The 19,905-nt window shown below is 47.9% G+C and overlaps 1 protein-coding gene across 3 annotated transcripts in view; it reads left to right on the top strand.

Annotated features, from left to right (window-relative positions):
* Positions 1-19,905, top strand: part of KANK3 (KN motif and ankyrin repeat domains 3) — a 69,730-nt gene that overhangs the window by 4,140 nt on the left and 45,685 nt on the right. Inside the window, exon 2 of one of the 3 annotated variants that reach the window (XM_074977954.1) lies at positions 5,662-5,889. The exons of the other annotated variants lie outside the window; for them this stretch is intronic. The gene's annotated coding sequence lies outside the window, so the exon portion shown is untranslated. The remainder of the gene's footprint in view (positions 1-5,661; positions 5,890-19,905) is intronic. 3 annotated transcript variants of the gene reach the window in all.

Below are 19,905 nucleotides of genomic sequence, written 5' to 3'. Positions count from 1 at the left end.
CTTGCTCCCTTTGCCTCTGATCTATCGGTGGGCCAGGATGATCCCCTAACCAACACTCCAAACCCCTGGGCCCCAGCCTGGAGCCCCCTCCTGCTGTACCCCAGCCCTTCATCTCAGACTACCTTAGAGCACGCACTCCTGTCTGGAGCACACTTGCCCTACCTAACACCCCACCCTTCTGGTTCAGCTTGGAACCCCCCTCCCATGTTCTGGACCTCTGATCACTCCAGACCATAGGGGGCTCCACAAAATCTAATAGCCCTAATCCAGCCCTACCAGCCCTCCTCCACGATTCACCTTCCTTGTCCCTCTGTCTGCTCCCTCCTGAGCCCTGGCCCCCACCCTTCATGGGACTCCTCCAAACCCCCCATCTAACCCCTGGCCTGGGCCCAGCTGCCCTTTACTCCAGAGACTTGCCTGTTTGCGCTGCCTGTGGGCTACCAAGCGAAGTGCAGCTCCCCAGCAGCTGTCCCCCTTTCCCCCAAGTGGCTGCTCCCCATTCCCTGCCATAGGGCCCTGCCCGCTGTATCCCAATCCTGTTACCCGCAGCAGTGTTTGGGTGGGGGGGAATATCTGAGACACAGCCCCTCTGTCCTCAGGCAGCGTGAGCAGAGTGCGCAGCAGCCATGCAGCCTGACCCCCTTGCCCCTCCTGCACCCCATCCCATCACTGCAGGGGCTGCTGCCAGCATCGTGTTTAAACAGTCTGTTTAAAGAGCCTTTCTACCTCCTCCAATCTCTCCAGCTAGCTCTTTCAATAGACGGTCCCTGCTGCTTACGGAGCTGTCTCTTTAAAATTCAGGTCCTTGCATTACAATATGGCTACGTCGACACGTGCACGCTACATCGAAATAGGCTATTTCGATTTTCGATGAATAACGTCTACACGTCCTCCAGGGCTGGCAACGTCGACGTTCAACATTGACGTTGCGCAGCACCACATCGAAATAGGCGCTGCGAGGGAACGTCTACACGCCAAAGTAGCACACATCGAAATAAGGGTGCCAGGCACAGCTGCAGACAGGGTCACAGGGCGGACTCAACAGCGAGCCGCTCCCTTAAAGGGCCCCTCCCAGACACACTTGCACTAAACAACACAAGATCCACAGAGCCGACAACTGGTTGCAGACCCTGTGCATGCAGCATGGATCCCCAGCTGCTGCAGCAGCAGCAGCCAGAAGCCCTGGGCTAAGGGCTGCTGCACATGGTGACCATAGAGCCCCGCAGGGGCTGGAGACGGAGCGTCTCTCAACCCCTCAGCTGATGGCCGCCATGGCGGACCCCGCTATTTCGATGTTGCGGGACGCGGATCATCTACACGTGCCCTACTTTGACGTTCAACTTCGAAGTAGGGCGCTATTCCCATCCCCTCATGGGGTTAGCGACTTCGACGTCTCGCCGCCTAACGTCGATTTCAACTTCGAAATAGCGCCCAACACCTGTAGCCGTGACGGGTGCTATTTCGAAGTTAGTGCCGCTACTTCGAAGTAATGTGCACGTGTAGACACGGCTTAAATGGGACAATTAGCCTGTTTTTAAAAAAAAATGTTGGGACGCTCTCCAGGGAGCTAAAACAATGGAGTGTCCTGGCTAAAATGGGACAGATGGTCACCTAAATCAAATGGGCTGCTGCTGCTGATTTTTCTCAGTGTTAGAGAGTTCAGACTAGTGACTAGTTATAATTGAGCAGCAGTGTCCTGGTTATGAAGCCCATTTAGGGCTGCTGGAAATGTGCAGCTGGGCAGTTCACTGGCACTCTCTTTCTAGTGTCTGATGATAATAGTCAGAGGATCCCTGGTCCCACCCTGCTTGCTGGAAAGCTGCAGCCTGGGAACCTGTTTAAACTTGCACCATTGTTCCTGGTAGTGTAGAGTTAAATTAGGTGGACATTAAACCCAACTGTGAAGTCTGACAAATGTTCATCCCTAATGGAAAGAAAAAGGAAAATAAAAGCATTGCTGGCAGTTTAGAGAGTTCATATTGTGTGTACATGCATGGAAGCACTGTGTGTTTGGGAGGCACAAACATACGTGTGCAGGAACCTAGATTGGGTGTGTAAACATGCTTGTATGAATTCAAAGAGCCTGTGCATGTGCAAATATATATGTGGACCAAAGGAGGAATAACTGCAAGCTCACCTTTATGCGTGTGCCTGCTGCACTGAATCATATCAGGGGAATATAAATGCACATACATGGGCCCACGTATATAGAGACATGCACATACTGTGTGTGCACATTCAGACTCATGTAATATAAATCATGAGTCATCCTGGCTGAAAGTGTGTATTTACTCCCCAGACAGCTTAGTCCCGGCACTGCTGTTGGTCTTAAGTAGCCTGGGTCAGATGCCATGAGCCTCAGTGAACGTGGTCCATGTGCTTCTGCTTCTAGCTTGATTCAGGTTCTAGCTGTTGACTGTTTTGTTGTATGCAGAGTCCAGAACTGACAGGAGCTTTCTGAGTTGGGGAGGGAGGGGTGTCCCATTTTACTGAAGAATGTGCATGAATCAAACTAAATAACTAGAAATGTTGGGTCAGATCAAAACTGGTGTAAATGAGCATGCCACTTACACCAGCTGAAGATTTGGCTCAATCTTTGCAAGTACAAGGTGTTCTAACAGCCACTTTGCAGCAATGCCTTTCGGCATAAATGTACTGTAGACAGACCTACAGTCCTGCAGAAGCAAGAGGGTTAGATTGTGATGATCTTAACTTATGAGCCAGAGGACATTCAAGCTCGCCTCCTTCCCTCCAGCCCTGACCTCTGAGTCAGATCAGCTCTGCCCCTTCCCATGTGACTCTGGCCTCTGAGTGACCTTTGGGATAGTCCAGACAAAAAGGCCTGGGATGTGTCTCCCGGGGGTTCTTTTGAAGACATCTCAGACTGCTCTTACCTTTCTGCTGTCAGTCAGAGAGCGCAGGGAGCATTCCTCTGATGCCTAGTCCATGGTGTGTCAGGCTCACTGGTGGCTCCTGGACAAGAGGTGAGAAGTCAGATGCATGGAGAAGGCCATTTGTGGCACCAGCCTCTAAGATGAAACACGAAATTGCTGACCAGTGAGGATGTAACTTCAGCACTTTGCAGTGCTTCAGCAGCCAACAGGCATTTGATTTGAAGGCCTGGGCATGACAGAAGGGCCTCTCTGCCCTGTGCCGTGCATGAGGGGCAGAATGGTACTGCCCAGTGTGGTCATTGCTCTCCAGCAGAGTACAATGAATTCTTGTGCGAGTGAAACATGAGATCTTTCCAGATGACATCATGGGTGTCAAACCAGCCTCCACGTCCGGGGAGTTCACTTTCAAGCCTCCAGCTGATTGCAAATGTAAATTACCCTTACACACGTGGGCCCAGCAATTCAAAAATGGCCCTTGTTTTTGGGGTTGCCTGATTGTCAAGCTCTGCAGATGCCAGTCAGAGGGCTTCTGGGAAGCCATTTGATTTCAGGGCACACTGTAAAAGGTCCAATATGGGGATTAATGTTTACAGTCAATTGAAGGGAAAGTTGGTGGCAGAAGAAAACTATGAAGAAAATGATAGCCTTGTGTGGAGGTGGTTTTCTGAGAGGATTAAAAAGATCATTCATCCACAGAGATTTGCAGAGGATTGTACAGAACAGGCTACTTTGATTGTAGTCCTTCAGTGTTGGAGAGGCCACATGAGATGAAACTTAGACACTGACTGCCTCGCATGGCAGAGTGACTCACAGCTACCCTGTACGGCAGCCAGCATTACAAGTGAGCAGCCCTTCAGAAAAGTAGGCCCAAGTGAGTTAGGTAGCTAGCCCATCTACCCTGCTGTGAGCTTCTTGCTGGCAGGGACCTGGCGATCCCAGCCTTGCTTTGGCAGCTCTCATTGAGGAGTCCTGCCTGCTCTCTGGAGAGGAAGCAGCCAGCCTGCTTAGTGCTGGAACAGCCTCAGGATTTATTTCTGTAACCCAGCTCAGGGGGAAATGTGCTTTGCAAAGATAAATCAGACTGGGGCTGTTCTGGGCACTGTCCCCACCCTCACACTCTTGATGACCCTGATAACTTGGCAGAATGAAGATCAGTTGGAGCCACCTCTTTGGTTTCTCCAGCTTCAGACTGGAGAAGTATCAGAGGAGAAGCTGAGTTACTCTGTATCTTAAAAAAACAACAAGAAGTCCTGTGGCACCCCACAGACTAACAAATATTTTGGAGGATAAACTTTTGCAGGCAAAGACCCACTTCATCAGATGCATGAGTGTGGGTTCCAGAGGAGGGTCTAAATTTATAGGTTTGTGAAAAGGAGGGAGTCCTAGTCAAGAGGAGGGCCAGAGCTGACAAGGTCAGTTCAGTCATGGAGGGTATGGCCCATTATCAGCAGCTAATGTGGAGTTGTGAACGTCAAGTGAGGAGAAACCAGGTTGTTTCAGTGAGGGAGGATGTGGCCAATTGTCAGGAGCTAATGTGGAGGTGTATACATCAAGAGAGGAGAAACTGTTTTTGTAATTGGCCAGCCATTCCCAGTCTCTTTTCAATGCTTGGCTGATGGTGTCAAATTTGAAAATGAATTGCAGCTCTGCAGTTTCTCTTTAGTCTGTTTCTGAAGTTTTTTTATTGCCGGATGACTACTTTTAAATCTGTTACTGAGTATCCAGGGAGATTGAAGTGGTCTCCTACGAGTTTTGTAAGTTACCATTTCTGATATGTGATTTGTGTCCATTTATTCTTTTACAGTTTGGCCAATGTATATTGCAGTGGGCTATTGCTGGCACATGATGACATATATTATGTTAGTGGAAGAGGTGAAAGAGCCCCTGATGGTGTGATTGATGTGGGTTGGTCCTGTGATGACATCACAGGTGTAGATATGTGAGCAGAGTTGGCACCGAGGTTTATTGCAGGGATTGGTTCCAGGTTTAGAGTTACTGTGCTGTGGTCTATAGTTGCTAGTGAGAATTTGTTTCAGGTTGGCGGGCTGTCGGTAGAGGACTGGCCTTCCTGCCAAGGTCCGTGAGAGTGAAGGCTCATTGTCCAGGATGGGTTGTAGATCACTGATGATGCACTGAAGAGGTTTTAGCTGGGGGCTGTATGTGATGGCCAGTGATGTTCTGTTGTTTCCCTTGTTGGGCCTGTCTTGTAACAGGTGGCTTGTGGGTACATGCCTGGCTCTGTCAATCTTTTTCTTCACTTGCCTAGGTGGGTATTACAGTTTCAGGAAAGCTTGGTAAAGGTCTTGCAGGTGTTTGTCTTTGAGGGATTGGAGCAAATGCAGTTGTACCTTAGTGCTTGGCTATATACAATGGGTCATGTGGTGTGTCCTGGATGGAAGCTGGAGGCTTGTAGATAAGAATAGTAGTCTGTGGGTTTTCAGTATAGGCGGTATTTAGGTGACCATCACTTATTTGGAGAGTAGTGTCCAGGAAGCGGATCTCTTGTGTGGACTGGTCCAGGCTAAGGTTGATGGTGGGGTGGAAACTGTTGAAATCACGGTGGAACTCTTCAATAACCTCTTTCCCATGGGTCCAGATGATGATGTAATCGATGTAGCACAGGTAGAGGAGGGGCACTAGGGGACAAGAGCTGAGGGAGCGTTGTTCCAGGTTATCCATAAAAATGTTGGCATACTGTGGGGCCGTGTGGATGCCCATAGTAGTGCCACTGATTTGAATGTATAAATTTTCCTCATATCTTAAATAGTTGTGGGTGAGGACTGGAGAAGGATTCCTGGAGTCCCAGGAGCAGACTGCTGCAGCCAAGGGGAGCAGACAGCATACCAACCTCGTTCAAAAAGAGCTTTAAAGGGAACTAAACTGAAAATCCTACATAGCCTCACATCCCCAAGTGACAACACTTCAGACTACCCCATCCCAAACCACACACAGCCCAGCCAGACCCTGCCAGTCTGGAAAGCTACAAAGTTGAGAGGTAAGTGTCCATCCAATGTTCAAACCCTCACAATATGCTGAAACATGAGACCTCTTCCCACCACCTGCCAGGGAGCCTCTCAATCTATCCCACAAACAGAGCCCCAGCATGAGTCCTGTCCCATTGGAGTAGGACGTCGTTGGACCAAAGATTCCCGCTGATCCTGTTGAGCAAGACTTAGTATTGTTCGGTTTTAAACCCATCACTGAACCATGGAGTTGGTGCCTTCACTGTGCCTATGGTTTTCCGCATCTCACTTATCCAGCCCTGTGCCAAGTTGGGATCTAGCTCCTATCCCATTGGACATTCTGAATGAGTCTGTGCTGAGCTCCTGCCCCGGCAGAGTCTTCCTGGTCATCCTGTGTGCTTTCAGCCTTCCTGCCTTCTAAGGATTCTGCCACTGAGCCTTGGCTCGATAGGACTCTCTGCTGAAAGTGATTTCAGTTTAACTTCGCAGCTGGACTGAGTCCCCCCTTCAAACCCTTTGTGCTGGCTCATGAACCTTCTGTATGTACTTATGTTCCATTGTTTAGCTGAATGATTGTTTCTTTAATGCAACTATGTTGGTTTTTGCTGGAATCCTGAATGGTGTGATGGGATCAGAGTTATCCATAATTGTAGCAAGAGCAAAACTGGTGCGGGGGAGGGGGAAGGAGGGGACATTTACATGCCACTGACCCCTGCAGGGACTTGGCCATGCACAGCTGATTGTCACCATACCAAGAGGATATAAACAAGCACTAGCACTGCTCTCCGTTGGTGTGTCCTGTCTACGTGTTTAAATGCACAGTGAGATCTGGGTGCTAGTGGAGATTGTCCTGTGGCTCACATGATGGAGAAAAGAAACTCCTTCTTTCAACTCCTTAGTCTGCCTGGGTGCAGCTTTGCTTACAGCCAAAGATCCAGCAGCCCAGTCAAGGGCACTTTCGCTCTTATACATTATTTGCATTATGCTCGAGCCTTGAGGTTCCAGCTGAAATCCAGGGCCTTGTTGTGCTAAGCTCTGTACACACACTGAGGGAGAGCACCTGCCTCAGAGTGTTTACAGTCCAAGTGGATAATGCTCAGCAGAGTTGAATGGAACCAGCCTCAGTATGACTGAGCCCAGATATTCAAGAACCTGGAATCAGGCCATCCAATGAAAAGATTGTTTTTTAAAGTTTTTTTCCAGCTTTCTGAGCTTTTTTGATTGCCCTGCCCAGGGCCACGTGCCCAGCGTTTCTCCACTGGGCTAGAAATGTGTCTCATAGGTAAAAGCTGAGATGTGCTCCTATTCACCTGGTTCCACGCTCATGCTAGAATTGCAAGAGTTGGCAGCACCGCTATCCCTTTCTTCAAGATTGATGGTGCACTGGGTCCAACCGTGCCAGTATTTCAGGGCTTTGGCACTCAGCTGATGACAGTAAATCTTCTCCATCAGGGCCTTAAATGGAGACTCCAAGCACAGCTTCCTTCAGCCTGGCATCTACCTTTATCTTAGTAAAACAAGGACAATAGTGGCTTTGTGCAGCCAAGATCTGGACTTGGCAAGAAACGAATACAAACCAGTAGGGTAGGAGGCAGCTAGGGTCATGGTTTCTACTGAATATTTTCTGCTTAAGTCTTTGTTCTACTCCAGGAGTTGAGGCTTTTTACTGCCATCCCCTGCATGGGACTGATACATCTCATTCCCTTGCAACCCCCACTTGGACAGTAATGCTGGAAGCCAGCCCCTTCTCGGACAGCAACATGACTGTGTTTCAGGATGGATTTGGTGCTGGGCTTCATGTGTGATAATAAGCAATTAGGTGACATTCAGGGTGGTTTGGGGTCCTTGATGGTAAGACTGTAAAGGCAGAGGGCTTGAGATCAGGTGAAGCAGGGGCTGGGGGAGCTGGAGTAGAGGAGAGAGTCTCCTTGAGGTCTGTGCCTTCCACATGAGCTTGATTCTGCAGCTGTGCAAATAGCCACTGGATTCTCTTTATCTTCTAGTGTTTTCAGCAAAGCCATTCATTGCCTGGTAAATTCACAGAAATGCTCTCCTCCGCTGACTCCCACCTCTCTGCCCAGTTCTTCCCCTGAGATGTTCCCCTGCTTCATCTGAGATGGTTTGCACCTGGACAAAGGACCTGCAGAGCAGGGCTCTGCATTGATCTCTGTCCCTTGAGAAGGGCTGATCCCCTGGGCTTCCATATGGCTGCAGAACCTCTGACTGCAGACCTGCAATGTGCTGTGGAGAAGAGTTCTCTGTTCCTGCCCAGCTCTTCTGGGTAGGGATCCAGATGCCTTGCCATATAAACATGGGAGCCTGCTGCCTAACACAGATGTAGTGTTCTGCAAAGGAGCTGGGACCTAGCTTGTGGCCATTGGAAACACCATAGGGAACGTTTGGAGAAATAAAGACTAAGGGGCCTGGTCTATCTACAGCTGTTTGTGCCAGTGTAATTTGATTGATGTGGAATCAGGCCCCAGAAGCCCCCTGATTCCTCCACACACCTGCTGCTTACCAGTGCGCTTGTCCCACTTATGGCCAAGCTCCTGTTCTACTTACGCGTTCTGCAGTTCTGGCTCCCTGGCCGTTTCTTTCCATTGTAAGGGGTCTGGGACTGTGACGCACAGTGGAAAAGTTTATGGCAACTGGGCTGCCTGACATTGTTAACTGCCTGGCTTGGGAGGATTTTGTGGTGACGCTGTGTGGAGCCAGCCCTGCTTTCTGAGCTTCGCACAGATGGTCACAGAGTTTTTTAACTTTTATAGTTGAACGAATTGGCCGAGGCAGCTGCTGCAGAAACCTCCGGCCCCTGTAAGCCACAGGGGGATGGACTTGAAAGTTAGGGCAAGCTCAGTGGCCAGAGAAGGACAGTGCAGCTGCAAAGCTGGTGCCTACTTGGGCAGATGATGAACCCTGTCCTTCCTCATCTTAACATCTGAGAAGATGCAAGCAAAGAGCATGCTGATGTCCAGGGAAACTGTGGGGCTCCGTTTCCAGCCCTGCATCTAAAAATAACAGCACAGCTTCCTCTCGAGTGGGGCCATGGAAAGCGGAGGTGACTTAACACTGCAGTGTGTGAGAAACCCCTGAGCACCAGGAAACTGGAAAACAGACCGATCCACCGTTAGCAGTGACTTCCAGAGAGATGTGCTGAGAGTTAAGGCCAGGAAACTCTTCTAAAGCAGGAATGTTTGCTCAGATGCAGAAGGGGCAGTGGAAAGGTCCACTGGGTCTGTGCACTGTAAGAGGGAGGGCCAGATTTTCAAATTTGTGGCTCAGGTAGTTGCCTGAACAGCTGGGTGCTGAGCCCTCGGGAGCTTGGTCTGGAACTCCTCATGGGTGTGAAGGAATGCTGTAAAATAGGTGAACCCTTTGTATCCCTTGCCCTGTGCCGATTGAATCATGTTTCTGTGACATCTCCTCCTAGGCTGTTGCGCTGGCAAGAGGCACTGTGGAGTGCACAGCGACATCTGTGTGAATGGGTGACCCAGTGAGGCCTGTAAGCAGGGACACTGATTACCTAGTAAAACTGGTGGTCTGACTGGGAAGTCACCTGGCTGAAATCAGTTGTGTTACACAGAGAGAGTTACTGGGCCAGCACTTAGGAGAGGTGAGCTTTAATCCTGGCTCTGCCATTGGCTTTTGATATGACTGTGGTGCACTCACTAGCATTGCTGCTCATTCTTCTGTATAGTCTTGGCTGGTTGCTCACTGGGGCAGGGTTTGTCTCATGCCACGGGACACTGGCTGCTATGGTAATGGAGCTGATGATAGGAAGAGGGGATGCTGGGCCAGGCATGCTGGCCTCTCCTGAGAAAAGGAAGCTGCATGGTGGAGAGCCTTGCCAAAGTTGCTGCCATGTGGATAGCTATCCTGGTTCCGTTTGATTGGCTGTGCTGGACTGTGGCAGCTGACGCCATGTGTTTCTGGTGTGACTCTGTGTCCTCCTCTTGGTAGGAGTTGCTCTTTGCAGACAGACTTGATTAGATCCATGACTAGAGAGGATGGCGCTCTGCCCCAAGTACCATGCCCACCTGCTGAAATGGATGGCAGGTGGGAACCTGCTCAGTGACATCTGTGCCCTTTGGTTTCAGCTCTGTACACTCTTACTTCAGATTGGACAACACAGTAAGGAACAATCAAAGACAGGAGCAAACTAAGGCAAGGTGGCCCTGGCTTAAAGCTGCTGTCTCTACAGTGTGATGTGGCTATTGCAGATCATCCCACTGAACTCAACCCAGCTAGAGGGAGGTTGCCTACTGGGCAGAGCACTGGATTGTGACTCGAGAGCTGAGATTCTATTGGGAGCTTTGCCATCCACTGACCTGTTGAATGACCTTGGGCCAATGACTTCATTGCTTCCTGCCTCTCAGTTTTGCCATTGGGATTTGTTTGTAAATTGCTTGGACATTCTCTGGTGAAAAGAGCACACGCAGCTTCCTCGCACAGATAGCAGCCACTAAGAGCAGTCTAACTATTTTGACTGGATTTAATAAACTGATGAAAACTCTTAATGCAAACACACTTAAACCAGCTAATCCCTCAGCTAAATGGGTTTAGCATCATTCAAATAATTTACCCACGCTAGCCAAAGCAATTTAAGAAAGGGTTAAACCTTTGCCACTCTTGTGTGATAGACAAGCCCTTAGTGACCTATCCAAGAATAGTAACCAGTAAGCGTGAGGATGGAATGTGTGGGACCTAAAAGATATGCAGTAGTTTTCGACCTGTGGCTGATGGACCCCTGGCAGGCTGCAGACTAAGTCTAGAATTCCCATCCGTTCAAAAAGAGGGCAAGTCTAGGGTTACTCTCTGGCCCGTGTTCTACTGGAGGTCAGACCAGACAGTTACAATGGTCCCGTCTTGCTTCATCAGCTATGAAAAGGGCTGAGATGCTGATCTGCTCTTTAAAAACCTGTCTTCTTCAAGAGAAGTATAGAGAAGAGGTTTGGTCAACGAGGTGAGAATTGAAGACCTAGGGAAAGAAAGATTGATGAAGAGAAAGGAGAGGAACATCCAGAGGATGGTAACTTATTCATATCAGCATGTGGTCCAGAACATGTGCATTCCGGAACAGTAGGGGAATGTGCAGGGATGATCTGCTGTACCACTGACACGTGAAAAGTAATTGAGAACCATGGATCTACCAGATGATGGAGAAGGCAAATATAGTCCTGATTTTTCAAAACAGTCCAAAGAGTGATCCTGGTTGTAAGGAAATGTGAATTTGCCATCACATTTCTATCACATGAAGACTGTGTGTGCCTCAGTTCCCTCTCTGTGCTGTACTTTTACCCAGTGGGTGGGTAAGAGACCTGATAGGAATATTGCCTGGGTCATGGCTGAGGCCAACCCCATATCAGCTGAAAATCTGTGAATGTAATAACAAAGCCAGTCATGAGGCCACGGACAGCTAGCTACCAGTGGGGAGGGAGCAGGCTCTTCCCACCTCTCTTCAAGGAAGCTTGAGTATGAAGGACTGGAAGGTGTGAGGTGGGAACCCAAGAGCTAGCTGTGCGAAGGAGTCAGAGCTCTCACCTGAGGCAGACATCTTAAACACAGGGGTTCAGTCCAGTTTGGCTGGGCTCTGTGCTGACCGCTCTGCTTTGACCACCAGTTTTCGGCTAAGTTAAAGACTTCCCATGCAGCCTGCCAGTTAATGAATAAAATCGACTATTTTGACAGCACTCCGTGTATGTCACTGCAGATGCTTGGTGAGGTGCAGTAATGCCTGCAGTGTGGTTGTGTTAGGAATTGCTGAATGGAGCTCAGGGTGTGAAGCAGGTGTGCTGGAGATCCAGACGTCCAGTCTAAGGAGGAGGTGGTGTAGGTCACTCTGGAGGAAGGGTGAGATTTTTTGGTGTGTGGCACACTGATGGGTTCCTCCTAGAGAGAGTTCTAAAGCTGGGGCCATAGCCCCAATGCCAAGGATCTGTGACATGGGCCATATTTTTCTAGTCAATTTAATTTCTCCTCAGGGCTGACTGACACGTGACAGTTTTAACAAGCTGAAATATATACATCAAGGCTGCCGTCACCTTGTCTGTGGCACCTTGAGGCTAATGCAATTCTGCCTGTCTAACACCCGATTTCTTCTACCTGGGAAGCAAACTGAAGGGACCAGGAATCCACCTGGCCTTGCAACTCTGCACAGACACAGGCCGGAATCTCCTTTGAGAATGTTGCCATGCAACGGGGGCAGGGAGATAGCCGCTCACAGCAGAGTGAGGAAGCAGAATCAATGGTATCTTGCTCGTTTGGATCCTCGCTCCAGGAAGAACAAATTCTGCTAAGATTCAGCTTCATCTGCAGTATAGCATCAGTCATACTAAGGCTCCCAGCCCATGCCTGCAAGCTCCTGCATGCTGGGACTGGAGAAACTCACTCTCAAGGCTGGCAGATGACATGGATGCAGGTTCTGGGTGGAGGGCAGGGTGGAGGTTAAGGCAGCTGGGATCTTTTCAAAGGCATAGTGGCCGAGTCCTGGATTGTCTCGCTGCTGGATTGTTTAAAGGTTGAAGCTCTTCAGGAAGTCTGTTATGGAGCACAGAAGGTTTTTCTTGGCTTACAACCCACACAGAGTAGAGCCAGGTTTCCCAGCGGATGGGAGCTGCTTCTCTGTTTCCCTTCTCTCAGGAAGCTGAGCAATTAAATGTGATGCAGGAGATGGCCACATCTGTCACTGTTCCTTTTCCTCTAGTTTAATTTATTCTGTGTGTGCAAAACCCCCTAACGGGTTTAGCCTGTCCTGGAGTCCACTGGAGGAAAGTGTGTTAAGATCTAGATACAGGGAATTTAGTGGTTTCTCAGAATGCTAGCATAATAGAATCCTAGGGCTGGAAAGGAACTTAGAGGTCATGTAGTCCAGTCCCCTGCTGGAAGCAGGATCAACCCCAACTAAATCATCCCAGCCAGGATTTTTTCTAGCCAGGACTTAAAAACCTCTAGGGATGGAAATTCCGTCACCTCTCTAAGTAACACATTCGCCTTCCTGGTGAAGTAGTTTTTCCTAATACCCAACCTACTTTTCTCCCTCTGTAACTTTAGACCATTGCTCCTTCTTCTGCCATCCATCACTACTGAGAACAGTCTCCCTCCATCCGCTTTAGAGCCCCGCTTCAGGAAGTTTGAGGCTGCTATCAAATTGCCTCTCACTCTTGTCGTCTGCAAACTAAATAAGCCCAAGTCCCTCAGCCTCTCTTCATAGGTCATGTGCTGCAGCCCCCTAAACATTTTCATTGTCCTCAGCTGGACACGCTCCAATGCATCCACATCATTTCTATAGTGGAGGACCCAGAATTGGATGCAGTACTTCAGGTGAGGCCTCATCAATGCCAAATAGAGGGGAATAATAACTTCTCTAGATCTGCTGGAAATGCTCCTCTTAATGCACCCCAATATGCCATTAGCCTTCTTGGTTAACCACAATCCCCGTGTCCTTTTCTGCTGTACTGCTACTTAGTCAGTCAGCAACCAGCCTGTAACAGTGCTTGGGAGTCTTCCTTCCCCATTCTGCACTTGTCCTCTTGAACCTCATCAGATTTCTTTTGGCCCAATCATCCAATTTATTTAGGTCATGCTTGACTCTATCTCTACCCTCCAACATATCTACCTCTCCTGCTAGCTTAGTGTTATCCACAAATTTGCTGAGGGTGCAATCCCTCTCCTCATCCAGGTCATTGAACACTACTGGCCCTAGAACCGATCCTTGGGGCAGCCACCTTGAAACTGACTGCTAGCCAGATATAAAGCCATTGATCACTCACTGTTGGCCCTGACCATCTGGCCAGCTTTCTATCCATCTTACAGTCCACGCATCTGATTCATACTTCCTTAACTTATGGGCAAGAATGTTGTGGGAGACCATATCAGGAGGTTTGCTAAAGTTAACGTATATCACGTCCATTAACTTCCTCATGTCTACAGAGCCAGTTACCTCATCAGAGAAGCTGATCAGATTGGTCAGGCATGACTTGCCCTTGGTGAATCCATGTTGACTACTTTTGATCACTTTTCTCTCTTCCAAGTGCTTCAGAATGGATTCCCTGAGGATCCCCTCCATGATTTTTCTGAGGACTGGGGTAAGGCTGACAGATCTGTAGTTCACTGGATTGTCCTTCTTTCTTTTCACTACATTTGCCTTTTTCCCATTACCTGGACTTTTCTCAATCTCCGTAAGTTTTCAAAGATAATGGCCAAAAGCTTGGCAATGACATCTGCCAATTCCCTCAGTACCCTTGGATGCATTAAATCCAGACCCATGGATTTGTGTGTCTAGCTCTTCTAAATAGCCCTTAACCTGTTCTTTCCCCACCAAGGGTTGCCTACCTCCTTCCCATACTGCTGCCTTGCCTAGTGCTATAGTCTGGGAGCTGACCTTGTCTGTAAAGTCCGAGACAAAAAAAGGATGGAATACTTCAGCCTTTCCCATATCATCTGTCACCAGGTTACCTACCTCAGCCCCGCTCCCTCATGACCATCTTATTGTTAACGTGCCTGTAGAAACCTTTCTTGTTACCCTTCACATTCCTTGCCAGATGCAATTCCAATTGTGCTTTTGCTTTCCTGATTACCCGCTGGCATTCTCCAGCCATATATTTATATTCCTCAGTCATCTGTCCAAGTTTCCACTTCTTACACACATCCTTTTTGAGTTTAAGCTCACCAAGGATTTGTCTTGTAAGCCAAGGTGGTTGCCTGCCATATTTGCTTTGTTGGTTTGTTCCTGTGCCTTCAATAAGACTTCTTGAAAATACTGCCAGTTCTCCTGAACTCCTTTTCCCTTCATATTAGCTTCCCTGAGGATCTTGCCCATCAGCTCTCTCAGGGAGTCAGTCTGCTTTTCTGAAATCAAGGGTCTGTATTTTACTGCTCACCTTTCTTCCTTTTGTCAGAATCCTGAAATTTACCATCTCACCCACTTCTTTTCTGCTACTAGTTCTTCCCCATTTGAGAGCAGCAGGTCAAGTTGTGCACAGCCGCTGGTTGGTTCCATCAGCACTTGTACCACAAAGTGATCCTCAACATTCTCCAAAAACTTCCTGGATTGTCTCTGTGCTGCTGTATTGGTTTTCCTACAAACCGTGTCTCTCATGAGAACCAAGGTCTGATTTGGAAGCTTCTGTTAGTTGTCTGAAAAAATCCTTGTCTACCTCATCTACCTGATCTGATGGTCTATAGCAGACACCAACCACAGCATCACCTCTGTTGCTTCCTCTTCTAAGCTTAGCCCAGAGACTCTCAACTGGCTTTTCTCCTTCCATGTACTGGAGCTCTGAGCACTCATACTGCTCTCTCATATACAGCGCAACTCCTCCTCCTTTTCTCCCCTGCCTGTCCTTCCTGATCAGTTTTTACCCTTCCACGACAGTGCTCCAGTTATGTGAGTCATCCCACCAAGTCTCCATTATTCCAATCACCTCATACTTCTTTGGCTGTGCCAGGGCGTCTTCCTCTTCCTCTTTGTTTTCCAGGTTTCTTGCATTTGTTACAAACACCTTAGATAGTTAGATGATTGGCCTAATCTCTCCTTTTGAATCAGAGGTTCTCCTTTTGTTGTTCCTTCTTCCTTCCCCATTTACCTCAGGGCTTATGTCCCCCATCCACGTACAACCCTAGTTTAAAGCCCTCCTCAGGAGATTCTGATGCTCTTGGCCTGGAGAAAGGGAGAAAGTTTCAAAATCACCTAAGGAAACCATATTTCTAAATGTCATTTGACATCATTTGTGCCCCTAAGACCTTAAGTGCTTTTGAAAATTATGCTAACGAGATTGAAAGCAGGTCTTTATCTAAAGGTCTGTATGTGGTCATGTTACTAAAAGAAGCACTCGTGCCATGCTGAGGAGTGCACTAAAAGTACTGCTGGAGCGCAGGAGACATGAACACCAGATAAAGATAACCAGTAAGACGCCTAGGATTGCCGTGTGCTTCGAGATGCAGAAGACCTCTTGGGAGACGATTACTGCTCACTGTTTCTCTGCTGGTCCCAGCATAAGGTAGAGGAACTTGGGGGGCTGCTCTAATATGTTTTAGCCAGTAGCAGTCCCTGAAGAATCATCCACCAAACTGCACATAGCTGGATTGTGATGTGCTGCAGCCACTCCTTCTAGCCTGCAAGATTCCTTCTGCACCACGGGCTGTTGGGATGGAAGGCTTAAGTGCTGGCTCTGTCAGCTCTGTGTCACCTGGCCTCTGAGAGTCAAGCTGGGCCCTCCTAGCCTTCATGTTATCCCAAATAAGACAGATTCTGCAGCCATTAGAGTTCCCTGGTGCAATTGCTTTGTTGGGCTGTGTTGGTTTGCATGTGTCACTGAGTAGAACATAATAAACATGCCCCTCGCTGCCAGATTTGTTATTAGATTGGGACTGAAAGATGCCCTGAGGCAGGGTGAATACCTCACGCAGAAACCAGAGCCCTGCTTGTTCCTCCAGGGCCGGGCTGGCTCTGCAGAACTAGCAGGAGCAAGAAGCTGCACAATTGGTTTTGTCGCTCAGGTTGGTGGATTTGGCCTGAGGGATGGGGAGGTGACCTGCTGGGGTTATTTTAAGAAGTTGCTTTTTGAAAGTGTGCAGCACTTATGGAGGAGTAAGTTCACTGGAAGGATATCCTTCCTGAGAGACAGGACTGGGGCCATGAGATGGACAGAGGGGAGAAGGAGCTGCCTGCTACAAGTCAGCCTGAATGTGCTGTCTCTAACAGGGCCCTGTCATGCTGGTGTCAGTGAAGTTCCTCAGCAATCCTGGTCTGCTGTGCTCAGGCCAAATGTCTACAGGACACAGAATTACTTGCTCAGAGGAGTTTCCTCTTTGAGATGTTTTCTACAGGCTCCTGGCTGCACAAAGATGCAGCTGCCCTTGAGCACAGGCTGAAAAGCTCTCTGAAAGGCCTGGATTTACTCTGAACGGCAGCCCAGATCAGATACCTCTGCTGGTTTGTTTTGTTAGAATACAGACTAAAACAGCTACCTTTCTGTTACTAGTCAACAGGCTTAAGTAAGCGGAGAGATTGAGCCAGTCCTGCCCCTTTGTGAACATATGATGAGTCAGTGGTCACCCTTAAGCTGTACTCCTACCAGCAGGAGCCTTTGTCTGAGGGGCTCTGTCAGAGCAGTTCTCTTGGCATTGGTCTGGTGTCTCTGCTGCCGCCACTTGTGTGTCTCCCTCCCCTTCCCTCCTTTCCTGTGCAGTATGTGCAAATAGTGAGGGGTTCACCCCATGCATGGGGCCAGCCCCAGTCCTGTGGTCCTTGTATGCTCCGCTTAAACCCACAGCAAGCAACTGAAGCTGTGCAGGGGAGGACAGTTTCACCTTGAATGATAGACTCATAGAACACTAGAGCTAGAAGGGACCTTGAGAGGTTATTGAGTCCAGTTCCTTGCCCTCTTGGCAGGACCAAGCACTGTCTAGACCATCTCCAATAGGTGTCTATCTAAACTGCTCTTAAAAATCTCCAGTGATGGAGTTTCCACAGCATCCCTAGGTAATTAACAGGCAAATAATGCAGGAGTAAAGTTAGAAGGGCTAAGGCACAAAATGAGCTCCAACTAGCTACAGGCATAAAGGGTAACAAGAAGGCCTTTTACAAATATATTAGAAACAAGAGGAAGACCAAGGACAGGGTGGGGCCATTGCTCAGTGAGGAGGGAGAAACAGTAATGGGGAACTTGGAAATGGCAGAGATGCTTAATGACTTCTTTGTTTCGCTCTTCACAGAGAAGTCTGAAGGAATGCCTGACATAGAGAATGCTGGTGGAAAAGGGGTAGAGTTAGTTTTTGAAATAAAAAAAGAACAAGTTAAAAACCATTTGGAAAAATTAGATGTCTGCAAGTCACCAGGGCCTGATGAAATGCATCCTAGAATCCTCAAGGAGCTGATAGAAGAGGTAGCTGAGCCGTTAGCTCTCATTTTTGGAAAGTCATGGGAGACAGGAGAGATTCCAGAAGACTGGAAGAGGGCAAATATAGTGCCCATCTACACAAAAAGGGGAATAAGAACAACCCAGGAAATTACAGGCCTGTCAGCTTAACTTCTGTGCCAGGAAAGATAATGGAGCAGGTAGTTAAGGAAGTCATCTGCAAGCACTTGGAAGGTAGTAAAGTGATAGGGAACAGCCAGCATGGTTTTGTAAAAAAACAAATCATGTCAAACCAACCTGATAGCCTTTTTTGACACGATAACGAGACTCGTAGATAAGGGAGAAGCGGTGGATGTGGTATACCTAGACTTTAGTAAAGCATTTGATACGGTCTCGCATAATATTCTTATCGACAAACTAGGCAAGTCCAACTTAAATCGCGCTGCAATAAGGTGGGTGCATAACTGGCTGGCAAATCGCACCCAGAGAGTAGTTGTTAATGGTGCTCAATCCTGCTGGAAAAGCATAACAAGTGGGGTTCCGCAGGGGTCTGTTTTGGGACCAGTTCTGTTCAATATCTTCATTAATGATTTGGATATTGGCATAGAAAGTACGCTTATTAAGTTTGCAGATGATACCAAGCTGGGAGGGGTTCAACTACCTTGGAGCATAGGGTCATAATTCAGAATGATCTAGATAAATTGGAGAAATGGTCTGAAGTAAACAGGATGAAGTTTAATAAAGATAAATGTAAGGTGCTGCACTTAGGAAGGAATAATCTGTTTCACACATACAGAATGGGAAAAGACTGTCTAGGAAGGAGTACAGCAGAAAGGGATCTAGGGGTTCTAGTAGATCACAAATTAAATATGAGTCAACAGTGTGATGCTGTTGCAAAAAAAGCAAACATGATTCTGGGGTGCATTAGCAGGTGTGTTGTGAACAAGACACGAGAAATCATTCTACCGCTCTACTCTGCGCTGGTTAGACCTCAGCTGGAATATTGTGTCCAGTTCTGGGCACCCCAATTCAAGAAAGATGTGGAGAAATTAGAGAAGGTCCAGAGAAGAGCAACCAGAATGATAAAAGGTCTGGAGAACATGACATATGAAGAGGGGCTGAAAGAATTGGGCTTGTTTAGCTTGGAAAAAAGAAGATTGAGGGGGGACATGATAGCGGTTTTCAGATATCTTAAAGGGTGTCATAAGGAGGAGGGAGAAAACTTGTTCTTCTTGGCCTCTGAGGAGAGAACAAGAGGCAATGGACTTAAACTGCAGCAAGGGAAGTTTAGGTTGGACATTAGGAAAAAGTTCCTAACTGTCAGGGTGGTCAAGTACTGGAATAAGTTGCCAAGGGAGGTTGTGGAATCTCCCTCGCTGGAGATATTTAAGAACAGATTAGATAGATGTCTATCAGGGATGGTGTAGATAGTGGTCGGTCCTGCCGTCGGGGCAGGGGACTGGACTCGATGGCCTCTCGAGGCCCCTTCTGGTCCTAGTGTTCTATGATTCTATGATTATTCCAGTGTTTAACCACCCTGACAATTAAGAAGTTTTTCCTGATGTCCAATGTAAACCTGCTTTGCTGCAGTTTAAGCCCATTACTCCTTGTCCTATCCTCAGAGGCCAAGGAGAATGATTTTTTTTTTTCTCCCTCCTCCTTGTAACTGTCTTTAAGGTAGTTGAAAACCACTATCATGTCCCCTTTAAATCTTTTTTTTTCTCAAAACTAAACAAGGCAACTTCTTTCAGCCTTTCTCCATAGGTCACGTTCTCTAGACCTTTAATCATTCTTGTTGCTCTTCTCTGGACCTTCTCCAGTTTCCCCATATCTCTCTTGAAATGTGGTGCAACTGGACACAATACTCCAATTGAGGCCTAATCAGTGCAGAGTAGAGTGGAAGAATGACCTCTGGTGTCTTGCTGACTATACTCCTGTTAATGCATCCCAGAATCGTGTTAGCTTTTTTTACAACACTATCACACTGACTCATATTTAGCTTGTGGCCCAATATGACCCCTAAATCCCCCTCCTCAGTACTCCTTCCTAGACAGTCACTTCTTCCCATTTTGCATGTATTGAGCTGATTGTTCCTTCCCAAGTGGAGTACTTTGCATTTGTCCTTATTAAACTTCATCCTGTTTACCTCCAATCATTTCTCCAGTTTGTCCAGATCATTTTGAATTATGA

The sequence above is a fragment of the Carettochelys insculpta genome, chromosome 27 (assembly GCF_033958435.1).
Source record: "Carettochelys insculpta isolate YL-2023 chromosome 27, ASM3395843v1, whole genome shotgun sequence".
Classification (NCBI taxonomy): Eukaryota; Metazoa; Chordata; order Testudines; family Carettochelyidae; genus Carettochelys; species Carettochelys insculpta.
Note: the sequence above shows the minus strand (reverse complement) of the source record. Positions and strands in the feature narration are given on the sequence as shown.